The 13,800-nt window shown below is 36.5% G+C and overlaps 1 pseudogene; it reads left to right on the forward strand.

The window, feature by feature from the left end:
• Positions 1-6,647: 6,647 nt before the first annotated feature.
• LOC100441815 (large ribosomal subunit protein eL29-like) lies at positions 6,648-7,411 on the forward strand (annotated as a pseudogene).
• Positions 7,412-13,800: the final 6,389 nt, after the last annotated feature.

A 13,800-nucleotide genomic window follows, 5' to 3' on the forward strand; every position in this document is an offset into this window, starting at 1 on the left:
AGGTAGTTCTGGCTCAAGTGTCTCACGAGGTTGAATTTAAGCTGCTAGTCGGGGCTACAGTCATCTGAAGGCTTGACTAGGGCTGGAGGATCTGTTACCATGCTCACTCATGTGGCTGTTGGTACGAGGCTTCAGCTCTTTGCTATGTGGGCCTTTCCAAAGGGATGCTCCCAATATGGCTTTTCTCCAATCAAGTAACCTGAAAGAAGGAGAGAGAGAGAAGAGAGAGAGGACAAAAGAGATAGAAACCACAGTGTCTTTTATAACCCAATGTTGGAAACTGCAAACCATCACTTCTTCTGTGTTTTTTTCACCACACAGAGCAACCCGGGTACAATGTGGGAGGAGACTGTACAAGGATGTGAATACCAGGAGGCAGGGACCGTTGGAGACCCTGACGTTGAGGGGTCTACCACATCTCCCTTCTCCCTTAATTTTCCTCTTTATCTTGAAATCTCTCCCTTCAGCATGGATTGTTGGTTGCCGATTGGTAGAAATTTTGTTTCATTCCTATCTGTCATATATACACACATAAACATGCACATGCACACACACACATCATCAAATGTTAATGCTTGAAAAAGTGTTTTCATTTGAAACGTGTGAATGATTTGTGACTTCAGAAAAAAAAATGTGACCCACCCTGTTTACACAGTGTTGCTGCTAGACAGTTTAGGGTGCTGTTGATGTGTGTGGACCTAAGGTGAACTCTGAAGGTAGAGACAGGATGGGGCTGGTTGAGTTCGTATTTTGAAAAATAGCCAGATGAATTTTTAAAAATCGGATTGGTTTCTAAATATCTGTATTTAATTTCTGAAAAATTTTCTTTAGACAATAAACAGGCAGCACCAGGCTTTCCATAAATGCTACTGCTAATTCTCAAGGGTCTACTTGTAATCCTTTTCAGTGCGTGTTTTTTGGCCATAATAATGGCTGAAAGAGGAAGAGGAGATCCCAGAAAGTGCCTGTGACATGGGTTGTGTGCAGACCCTGAGGGAGCATATCATGTTTTACTAGATTTGGCTTTCCCATTAATATTGGACATTTTAAGTTCCTTTTTTGTATGTTGGCATATTGCAGGAGCATTGAATGTTACCAGCTGTTTTCATGACTGGTACTGAGTTGGTAAAAAATGAGGTATTTTCTCCTCCAGGAGAATGGGATGAGTGTTTGGTAGGGACACTGGAGGGAACTGCTATTTCTGTCCTTGACTCTTCACTTTCTTTCAGAAAATATTCCCATCAGCGGTACAGGTCTTTTCTGTGTATACTCAAGTACTTTTGGAAACACGACTATTTAAATAAATTCCTAGTATTTGCAACAACATCCCAATGAGATTACTTTGCACTTGGCATGCCAATTTCTAGGAAAAAGACCCAATCTCATCTCTCTAGTCTGAAAAACATTGTTTTTCTCTATCATATTTGACAGCATCCCATTTAGTCACCATTCATTCTATTGCAATGTTAGTGGGAAGAGTATTCGTTTTTGGAGTCAAAAAGACTCAGGTTCACATATCACTGCTACTCGCTGGCTGGGTGGAGTGTCATGCCTCAGTTTGCACTTCTGAGAAATGAAAAGTAATAGTAAAGATATTAGGCACGGTGCTAAGAGCTTACCTACATTCTTCAATTTAGTCATTCTTCAATTTATTAAAATATTAGTAGATGTGGTAAGTTTTCACCACATCTACTAATATTTTCTATATTTTGAAAATAAGAAGATTGAGACACAAAGACTTTAAGTTATAAAGCTGATAAGTGGCAGTGTTTTGATGGAGACTCAGAAGTGCATGACATTAAAGTCTTTGCTTAACCTATTTGCTATGCAGCTCCCCATAATGGCACCAATATATGTATTATGTTGGTTTAAGATCTACATGTGAAAATGAACTTGTATCGACCAGCAGAGTCTTGTAACATTAACACTTTAAATAAATGTTAATTCTCTTTACTTCTTTTATTTTGAGCAATTTAGCCAACAGATGAAAGGAAGAACATCTGTTTAGCATGATGACCTCTGTTAAAAGAGGCTTCTATCTTAGATTTGCATAATGATACCATGATGGTATTTTTGGGAAACAGATTATAGATGTTCATAAAATTGACAAAGGAACAAATTGGGCACCCCTGGATTCTTTCTAAAGCTTAAAAACCTGTACGAAAAAAAAAAGCACATTAAAGGTAGCTTTTCCTCTCTTAAGTAGTGCCTATTTTAATCATAACCTTTGAAAGAAAATTTAAATGTAAAAAGGTGAAAATTAAAAGAACTATAAATAACAACAAATGGCTACCTTGTAAATACAAAGACACATTCACTCCTGGGGCTGTTATGTCTACAAACTATTTGAACAACAGTTAATAAGCACATTCCCGATGAAAGAAACAGCTAACTGATGTTTCATCTGAGTGCACCCTTTGTTGAGCATGTTCGGAAATGTAGAGCTCGGAGATAGGGATTTCTGTGCTTTTCACATTAAGATGTATACATGTGCCCACTGAAGAAAATGAAGGGTTTTTCAGGTTCCCCAAACATTCCTTTGCAAATATTCATCGCTGTCAAAGAATAATAATGTGCTCTTCTTGGATTAGCTGAAAAATTATCTCCCATTCTTGATGGCTTTTCTTTTCTCTGTGTTCTCAGGCTGAGATAACCCACGTATGGCTCATGGGCCAGTATTACCTTGATTCGTATGTTGTTTTTTAGGCTTTTGGGGATCAATGGCCTAGACCAGGGACAGCAGAGTCCAACTTTGGCTCTTTCCGTGTAGCAAAGGCAGATCAGCAAGTCACTGGCCTAATTGAATTTCACTCCATCCTGTACATTCTTAACTACAAACCTGGGGGCACTGTAGGACTAAGAACTTAGGTTTGCTTTTTAGAAATTTGACCCCACATTCTTTGGGCCACAGAAAATGAGGACAACCCTAAATACTAAACTGTGCTTTTTTTTTGGTCTTCAAGTTCCCATTTTCTCTTGAATTTTTCTATTTTTTTAGGGCAAAATCACTACCCCAGATAATATTATTTTATATGAAAATAAATTTATGCTTTTGAATGGTCTGGCACATAAACATGCTATTGGAGTGATTAAAGCTAGCATAAAATGGATTTGAATCAATTTTTATAATAGTTTGGTTTTCAGATTACCCAGTTTCATGTTCTGATTCCATTAGTTACTATGTTTGATTATGGAAAAAGTTACCTAGCTTTTCTGAGTCTTATTTTCTTCATCTTTAAAATGGGAGAAAATAATGGTGATTTGATGGAGTTGTTTTGAAAAGCCATTGATATGGTCTGTACAATGCTTGGCATGGAGCTTAGTAGAGTTAAATATCATGGCATATGCCCCTTGACTATTTGAGTTTACAAGGACAAGGAAAATTAGCTGGATTCAGTAACTTAATGCATTACAATTACAAATTAGTTAAGCAAAAATGACCTGTTTCTTCTAGCCTACAAATATAGGTATTCAGAAGGCGCATCTGTAGCTCGTAATAACTGCTATTTATTGAGTACCTAATACATCTGTGGAAACCAATGTAATACATTTTTTCAAAGATATATATCACTTAAATGAATCCTTCTAGTCACCTATTTTTATTTTATAAATGATGAAACCAGGGCTCATAGACAGTAAGGACTTTGTCTATGATCAAACAGAGTTAACAGAGCAAGAATTTAAAAGCAACGTCTCGCTTAGCCACCATGTTGCACTGTCAACCCATCAGAGAAGCTAAAATATAGTCTGGGATTGTACCACAGGACCACTCAAAATATAGAATCATAAATTATAAATATTATATGAATATTTCAAAGTATGCCTACTGTTTTTAAAACCTTTTAACCAGTTCATTTGTCCCAAACCAGAGCCTTTGAAAACCTTTGAGTCATGGAGGCTTGCAAGTCTTCATTTTGACCATTGCATTAATAAGAATATGGCTAAATTTCTTCTTTAAGCTTTTCTTATATTTTTATGTTCATGCTAATTACACCATGTACAAAGGAGTTTCACATATGTTTACAAAACAAACCCTTACTATACTTTTGTAATTACAAAGTCTGCCACTAAATTACTGTTTCATGTGTTTGTGTTTCAATTATTAACTGTGGCGGCATATAACTAAAGCTGAAAACATGTCATTTCTATGATAATAAGTGAACGCAATTAGCAGCATATCTATTCCACACACAAAATATATTCATTTGCATTCTGTCTCCTTGTATTTTTTAACTGCATTTAGGCTAAGTCATGTCATTTTTCTGTTACCTTTTTTTTTCCAATCTAGAAGAACTCTGTCTTATTATATAAGTGTTTTTATGATGTCTAAATAAACAGAATTGGGTGAAGTGAAGATCAACAGACACATACCTCACTCACTGATTTGTTTATTTTCTGAATATTCTCCTAAAGCTCTCAATTCTTCCAATTTGTGGTGATTATTTTTAAGCTGATGAGCTGGACAAACAATAAAACTTTCTAAGTAAGTTACATAGTTTTATCAATCTCTTTTCCTGGGTGGGGAGCCAAGTCTCCTTATTACTTTCCAGACATAGGCAAGTAGAAAAGTAGCTCTATTGTCAGTGTTGCATTCACATTGTATTAACCAAAACTCTGGGTGGTATGTAACAGAAACCCAACTCAAAATTGTTTTGGCAAAAACATGAATTAATACAGAGAATTTGGGATCTCACATAGAACTCAAATCTAAGAATGTAGCGGAACATAATAAATGAATTGAGGTCAGTGACTCAAAAGTCATCAATTCTGGTTCTCTATCTCTTATCTTAGTGTCTGCTTCTTTCTTCTCTTCTTTCCACACTCTGCTTTATCAGTCATTCAGCTATGGCCATGGGTGGAGTCATCTGTTTATACTTGGCTGCTCCTTCTGAAATCTTGTGGATTAATTGCACATTTGTGATTATGAGGAAAAAATTCTTAGGAATAGGAGTGTTGGTCAGGCAATTCAATCCAGCAGTCACACATGTACACAAGTGAGCACACACAAATCAATGGCATGTTTGGATGACCAGAAACTATTTCCAACACCATCGCCTGCTTAATATTGGTCATGTTCTCAGACTACATGAAAATCAAACATGCTATAGTGTAGGAAAGGGCAATGGTTTCACTAAATGCAGTGAAATAATGACAATAGTTGCCATTATTGAGCTATTACCTTTGAGTAAGTCACAGTGTTAGAAGCTTTAAAAGCATAATCAAATTTAATTTTCACAACAATACTATAAAGAGGAAAATATTATTATCCCTATAGAATAATATTATGATGATGAGCTCCAATATTAACATTATGAAATGAAGGCATAGAAACATGATGAAATGAAGGCATAGAAAGAGCAAGAGCCGTCTCAAAATTGCTCAGCCATGAAGTGGCAAAGCTGGATATTCATTCTGCAGGTTCTGGGGCTGCAGAACCCATGTGGTTAACCACTAACCAGTTTATAATTGCATTTAATTTTCATTGTTGTGTCTTCTGTTCAAGATCTCAAAGCCAGTTCCTAAAAACTAAGCACCCAGAGCATTCCATTGTGTAATGTTTTGATGGATTGAGATAAACTGGTAAGTGATAAAATGATGTTAATTATAAGAGAGTTGTAATTGTAGCAGAAATTGTCTGAAAATGCCTCTGGAACACTTGTATCTTAGTCCAGGTCCACTGCTTTTTATCTGCCTAACCAGTTTTCCTTTCTAATGTCCACTTGTTTGCCTTGTACACATTTTTTTTCTACTCTTGTTCCTTAGAATAGGATTCTGTCCTATTCTGTTACCCTGCTTTTTTCCTTTGCTTTAAACTTGGAAGACAATCCTACCCTCAAAAAAGAGAAGAGATCCTAAACCAAACTCTACTCACCCAAAACAGATGTAAAGAATACTTTATAACACCTATGTACATGTCATTCCAAAATGAAAAAATATTAACATTTAGTCATCTTTGATTCAGCACATCTTTAGAAAATATTAATAAAACACTACAGATATATTCATCAACAATATTTTAATTGTTTTGTACATATTTTTAAATTTACATAATTGGTATTATACCACACATAATACTGTGCTGTTTGCTTTTTTTAATGCGATCTTATGCATTTGTGATCTGAATTGATTAATATCATGTATTCCCAGTAGCTGGGACTACAGGCATGCTTCCACCACGTCAGGCTAATTTTTATTTTTGTAGAGACAGGTTCTTGCTACATTGCCCAGTCTGGTCTCAAACTCCTGACCTCAAGCAAGTCTCCTGCCTTGGCCTCCCAAAGTACTAGAATTACAGATATGAGCCACTGCACCCTGCTCAATATTTTCTCCTAATAGTTTTAGTTATATTTTTCACATTAAAATCTTTGTATATATTTAGACTTCATTTTTGCTTTATTTGTTTATAGTGTGTGTCGCAGATGCTGCTGATATTGTCTACACCTACCTAAGCTCTCCTGCAGCTTAAGAGAATTTCTGCAAGCTGACTATCCCCTTAAAAGTATCTGCATCTCTCTTCTGTGCATGGGCGCTTTCTCTGACACAAGACAGGTATCAAGATCCTGGACAGGTGTTGGGGGAGTTGATGCCCCTGGGGCAACCTTCAAAAAATGAGATCTAGAGCAGTTCTAGGCATTTCAGGAGCCACGGCTTAGGGTGCAGATATGGCCAAGTCCAAGAACCACACCACACACAACCAGTCTCAAAAATGGCCCAGAAATGGCATCAAGAAACCCTGATCACAAAGTTACGAATCTCTTAAGGGGGTGGACCCCAAGTTCCTAAGAAGCATGTGCTTTGCCAAGAAGCACAAGAAGAGCCTAAGAAGATGCAGGCCAACAGTGCCAAGGCCATGAGTGCACTTGCCAAGGCTATCAAGGCCCTTGTAAAGTCCAAGGAGGTTAAGCCCAACGTCCCAAAGAGTGTCAGCTGCAAGTTCGATTGACTTGCCTATATTGCCCACCCCAAGCTTGGGAAGTGTGCTCGTGCCCACATTGCCAAGGGGCTCAGGCTGTGCCAGCCAAAGGCCAAGGCCAAGGATCAAACCAAGGCCCAGGCTGCAGCTCCAGCTTCAGTTCCAGCTCAGGCTCCCAAAGGTGCCCAGGCCCTTACAAAGGCTTCAGAGTAGAGATCTCTGTCTGCCAACGTGAGGACAGAAGGACTGATGTGACCCCCCAGGCTGCCGTCTGCATAGGGCTGGTGTTCTCCTATGCTATTTGTACAAATAAACCTGAGGCAGGAAAAAAAAATGGGATCCATAGATAAATATTACAGTTTCCCATCTTCTGGAGGACAATCTTAAGGAGTATATGCCACATGTTTTCTCCAAATTCACAGTGAGGATTAAGCTCCAGTTGTCATTAACAGCAATCTGTTCATTAACACACCTTTTGTTAACTTTACTCTTCTCACTTCCTCCCACTTCCTCACTTGAGCCACCAAAGATTCCCTTCCAAGTAAACTGCTTGCACCCAAGTCTTCATCTCAGGGTCTGCCAAGCTAAGACACTGTGTGAGACTTTTTACTTTTATTTTTGGAAAGCCATTTTTCTCAATGCCATATATGGAGAAAATCTACACTTTTTGCACAAATTTGAAGCAGATAATCTCATATGAGCTTGGTTCCATTTTCCACCTCTCTATTCTACTATTCCATTCATATATTTCCACCACTACTGCACTGTTTTAATATTCTGCCTTCAATGCATCTTTCTTATCCTGCTATGCAAGTTTTTACTCCACTTTTCCTTGGAGAATATCTTACCTATCTTAGTCCTTTATGCTTTCCAAATGAATTTTAGAATCACTTTGTCAAGTTCCATGAAAGATTCCAACAGGATTTACACTGGAATTTTATGGAATTTATATATTGATGTTGAGATCATTTATCCTTATAAAACTGAATCTTCCTGTACATGACAAATAAACATGCCACATCCCTTCATTTAATGAGAAATTCAATTAAGTCTTTCTGGAATTTTTTCTTAAATTTCTCCATAAAGACTTTGAACACCTGTTATGAAATGTATTATTGGTTTACAGTATTTATTCTCTATAATCAATGTTATTTTTTGTTCTATTATATTTTCTAAGTAGTTAATGCTGCCTCCACTGCTGCATGCTCATCATTAATCCTTGACATTAATGGCAAGTATTAATTTAGCCTTAGCTCTGTGCCAAGCACTAAAGTAATTGTTGAGGATACAGTAGTAAGCAAGACAGTTGGTCTTGCTCTCTAGGAGCTTCCAGTCCAATGGGGTAAGATGTCTGTTATTAGTGAATATTCACAAATGCTCCAAAAAATGATAGTATACGGGGAAAGAACATGACTTGGAGCAATAAGATTCAGGAAAGGCATCTCTGAGCAGAAAGATGAATATGATGAGGAAGAAAGTTACTCAGTATCTTGAGGGAAAATCCTTCCTAGCAGAGGAAATAGCAAGTGTTGAGGCCCTACAACAGACAAATTCTCAGTATACTAATATTTTATCCAAAAATCTCAATGAACCATCTTATTCTCATTAATTAATTAGAATTTCTATTGCATTTCTACACAGACAATTCTGCTATCTAAAAATAATAAAGGAGTATTACTTCCTTACCAATCTCTATAATATTTATTTCTTTTTCTTATTTTATGAGATTGACTGAAAACTCCAGTACAGTGTTAAGGAAAGAGAGATAGTAAATAACTTTAATAAGAATATATATAAATGCTTAAAATATCTTTAGTAAAAACCATTTATAAGGTTAAAGAAGCTCTTTTTCCTATCATCTTACTATTTTTTAAATTGGTAATAAGTAGTACATTTTTCTGCAGGACTTTTAATAAAAATTAGCAGTCACCTTGGCCACTCCTCTCAACTCTGATTCCTATCCTAAGATGCACCAATTTTAACTTTTTCCCTCTTGTTTTTAGAATTTCCTCTACATTTTTAAATAATACATTACTATGGTTATTTCTTTGTTTTTTTAGTTATAGACATTATCTTAGAGTTCCTGCTAGAGGAGCTTAGGATTTAGTTCTGTTTTTACCACTCTATTCACACTTCTTTTACCCCCTTCTGATGACAGTTATATCAAAATTTTTGTTAATAAAATATTCAGTGTTTTTATGATATGTGGATGCAGATATCTAGATATACATTTCACAGCCAAGTCATATAGTATACTACGTGTACATTTCTCATGTGACATTTTGTTTCTTTCCTTCCTTGTTTCTGTGGAGCACATCCTTCAGTAGCTTCCTGAAAAAGGATGCCAGTGGGAGGCAATACATATTTTAGATCTTTTTTAAGTGTAAAAATCTTTATTTCTACCCTCATACTTGATTGGGAATATGATTGGAAAGATAATTCTGTAATCAAATTGCTTTTCCTCAGAATTATGAGGGTTATTTTTGCATTGTCCTCTAGTTGCCAGTGTTGCTGTTAAAATATCTGGTGTCATTCTAATTTTTAATACATTTTGTATGATTTTTTTCCTCACTAGAAAAACATGTTAAGTTCTTATCACTAGAAACTTTTAAGATCTCTTTATCCTTAGTGTATTGAAATTCCGTGATAATGTTGCTCAAATTCTGTGTGTATGTGTGTTTGTTCTCATATTCATTGTGATAGGCACTCATTAGGGCTTTTCATTTTGAAGACTCATACCCTTCAGTTATGGGAATTTTTTTTGTCTCTAGTCTTTGATAATTTTCTCCTTCCTGTTTCTCTGTTCTTTCTTTCTGAACTCTTAGTATTCACATACTCATTTAAACATCTTTTCTTTCTTTTTTAATCTCTTAGGATTTTTGCTTTGCTTTATGGGAGATTTCTCCAACTTTATTTATTTTTTATTTTTTTGAGAGAGAGAGTCTCACCATATCGCTCAGGCTGGAGTGCAGTGGCGTGATCTTGGCTCACTGCAACCTCTGCCTCCCAGATTCAAGCAATTCTCCTGCCCCAGCCTCCTGAGTAGCTGGGATTACAGGTGCACGCCACCATGCCAACTAATTTTTTGTATCTTTAGTAGAGATGGGGTTTCACCATGTTGGCCAGGCTGGTCTCGAACTCCAGACCTCGTAATCTGCCTGCCCTGGCCTCCCAGAGTGCTGGGATTACAGGCGTGTGCCACTGCACCTGGCCCCAACTTTATATTTTTATTGCCCAGTCCTTCTATTAACCTTTTTATTTCTGACAACATTAAAAATTTTTTCCAAGACCTCTTTCAGAATTTGAGTGTTTCTTTTTTTCAGACTTCCTATTCTCATTTCAAGAATGCAATATCTTCCCTTTTTCTTTGAGACTATTAAATTATTTATTTAGAAGTCTTTTCTGCTTTTGTCTTTGTTTCCTCCACTTTTCTTTTTCCTTATGTATTTACTTTGTTTCTGTCTCGAAGGTTTAGTGATCCGTCAATGCCTGTTCATGTTAAAGTGTGAAGCACAAAGGAGCTAACCAGAAATGGGGATGTTGGGTTCCTCGTAAAGTGAGCTCATTGTAAAGTGACAAGACAGTTATTGTTAGGTCTTTGCTCTTGGGCAGGTTGCTTTTCTCAAAAATGCACCCACTAATGGTCTGCCTGAGGAATATAAGCAAGTCTGCTGGTCCAGGGCCAAAGGGAGGAGAGGCTGGAGTTCTCACACATCAGGATGTAAATGCTCACTTAGCCATCTTGTTTTCATGACCGCTCCCTCAGCTCTAGTGTTTCTGCCCAAGCTCCCTCTGGTTTAAGAGAGTGAGTCTTCAGGCATTTGCCTGTGACTGGTCTGATAGTGGCCCTGCTCTGTTGGGTGGATGAGGGTATCTAGCACTCTAATTTCTTCAAATGCAAATTTTCAACTAATCTTCCTGTCAGTCCCACCTACATCTTCCTGAAATATATGTCTCTAAGTCCTGTGTTTTTCAGAGCTCAAAGGCATAAACTGGATTATTTCTTGACTCCCCACCCTCCACTTTGCTTCTCCACAAATGCAGACTTAACTTCTAAGAGAAAGTGAGTTTGTTTCCCAACTTCAAACATTTTGTAGACATTTCTCATCATTTTTCTGATTCCTTTCTCCTTGAGGATTTTACCCTTCTGATAACTTTGTCATCATTTAAATGGAGTTTCGAAAAGGAGTTAAACGCGTGGAAGCAAGAATAGTTTGTAAACGTCAGGGTAATGCTGACAAAGTTGCTAACAAATTAATTCCTGCTAGTCAGTTGTAAAAAATCTGAATATATAATAATATTAAATGTAATTACTGATATTCTTGTTATTGGGGTTATTGTTAGGGTCAGTTGGAACAAACTGAGTCTGTGAAAGGTCACAGATCCTTAATGATACTCACACAAGACAGAATATAAAGTGTAAAATATTAGATGGTTGTAATTCAAATAGGAATATAATAGTATATATTTGATTTTTATAGTTTTTTTTTTTGTTTTTTTTTGTTTTTTTTTTTTGAGACAGAGTCTCACTCTGTTGCCCAGGCTGGAGTGCAGTGGCATGACCTCAGCTCACTGCAAGCTGTGCCTCCCAGGTTCACGCCATTCTTCTGCCTCAGCCTTCCGAGTAGCTGGGAGTACAGGTGCCCGCCACCACACCCAGCCAATTTTTTGTATTTTTAGTAGGGACAGGCTTTCACCACAACAGCCGGGATGGTCTCGATCTCCTGACCTCGTGATCCGCCCGCCTCGGCCTCCCAAAGTGCTGGGATTATAGGCATGAGCCACCACGCCCGGCCGATTTTTATAGTTTTTAAAAATGAGAATAGGGTTTATATATGGATGTATTTGTTTCTAAATTATGAATATGTAATTGTTCCTATTTGGAAAAAGAATAAGGAAACAAACATGGGACTTTGAATAAGCTAAATAGTTGTAGAACAAGTGGGAGAAAAGATAAATAAAAAGACTATAAATACGTAGTTTAAAAAGACTTCTAGAAACACATAAAATTCAAAGATTATAAATCATAGTCAAAACTAAACACAAAAGTTGGTATTCTGACATGAAAGAGAGTGGGAGTGGTCTCTAGGTGAGTACCTCTCATGTACTGCTCCTCTAGTATCAGCCCAGATTACAAGCTCATAGATTCAAGATCTTTCCTTTGCTAAAATTATATAAACCTTATTACACAGAGTAATACACCCCATTATAAACTAAGCATTTAGATTCTTTAAATGATTACAAGTCCTGAATCATAAGAGAAGATAGGCAATTTCCTAGCTAGCATAACAAAAAGAAAGCAAAGAGGTTTCTCATGTGTATGGCATATATTACAATGACCACGGAAAACATGTCTAAATTTATATAATGTGAACCTTAATCAGGTAAAAAATTATAAGAATCAGAACCTGGTACTCAATTATATCATTCTTTTCAGTGTTTGGAGTTTATTTTGATTTTGATGTAAGTTGGTCTTAATTGAGGAATTCTCAGTTTTTCTGCTGCTGGTATTTGTGTTTCCATGCCTGAGGAAATGGATGATAAGGAGTCCAGGGAAGTCTTGTTGTGATAATTTGGGTAAGTTATCTTTCCCAAACTGAAGGCTATTCTACTACATTACGAGTCTAAGAGTCATGAAGTTGAGTGTTTCCTGGAAGCTTGAGATTTTGCATGTTCATTTGTCTGTGCAGCATCCAGTAATAAAGGTCAGGTTTGCAAATATTATGAATTTTCTGGTCCAAGTACTCATCTGATATTTGAATTTTCCCTGCAGCATTTCTACCAAGTGGCAAACTATCAATCTCTGTAATGACCTTTCCAATTGTCTTGATTTCTTGTTCTTCTATGGAATCTCCCGTTGTTTCTAGTTTTATCCTTTGTTCCATTACCCCTGCCTATAATGCTTTTTTCCCACCTTTACAAGACACAATCATGCTGATTTTTAAAAATCAGATTTTATCTCTTCTATAAGTATTCTTTTGTTATTAAAAATAATCTTAAAAATTCCTTCTCTAGGAAAAATCAGTTGCCCTCTTCATTATATTATTATAGACATTGTTCCAAGCACCACTATAGAAGTTATCACATTAGACATGGTTAATTGTATAAACATTTATTTCTCTGCTAAATGTTAAGCTACTTTAGATGCCATATCACTGTCACCTTGCACTTCCTAGCACAATATCTTGAATAAATCATAAGTATAAACAAAATACACTGAAGTTAATTTATTTGAAAATATTCCCAGTTCAGTAGCCATTTTTATGGTGATGGGCTTGTCAGAGAAGAGTAGCATAAAACACAAGACAAAACAAGCAAGATTTCATATTCTTGCCATAAAGGGGTCTGCAGAATTTTTTAGATTTCTATGTATAATGATTTGTCCATTATGAAAGGAGAAAAATCAAGCTATAGCTAATGCCCCAAACCAACATCTCAATCCAATTTAAGAGTTTGCCCAAAGGAGTAATGAGAACAGCATTTATTCTGAGCAGACTATATGATGAGCAGTTGGAGAGTTTTTCAGTTTCTTCTAATATCAGCAGAAGAATCCCAAACTGGTATATGCTGGTAACTACCAAGTCAAGCCAGTGACCAGATCTATGATCATCTGGCAAATGTTGGGTCTTCACATGTTATGGAAGTGATTTCCTCCAGTGATTAGTAGTTGTCTGTTTCTAAAGCAGTTTTGTTGCAAAGAAAATAATTAAACTATTATTACTAGAGGTGACACAGATTTTATTGTAGTTAAGAGTGTAGTTAAGGGTTTAGGGCTAAAGAGACATTACTTAGATCTTTAATCTGCAGAGATCACACAGAAGGACCTTAGATAAGCAAAATAGCTTATCTTTGTTTTCCTTTTCTCATCTGAAAAATGGAGATATTTA

This window comes from Pongo abelii, chromosome 7 (genome assembly GCF_028885655.2).
Source record: "Pongo abelii isolate AG06213 chromosome 7, NHGRI_mPonAbe1-v2.0_pri, whole genome shotgun sequence".
Taxonomy (NCBI): domain Eukaryota; kingdom Metazoa; phylum Chordata; class Mammalia; order Primates; family Hominidae; genus Pongo; species Pongo abelii.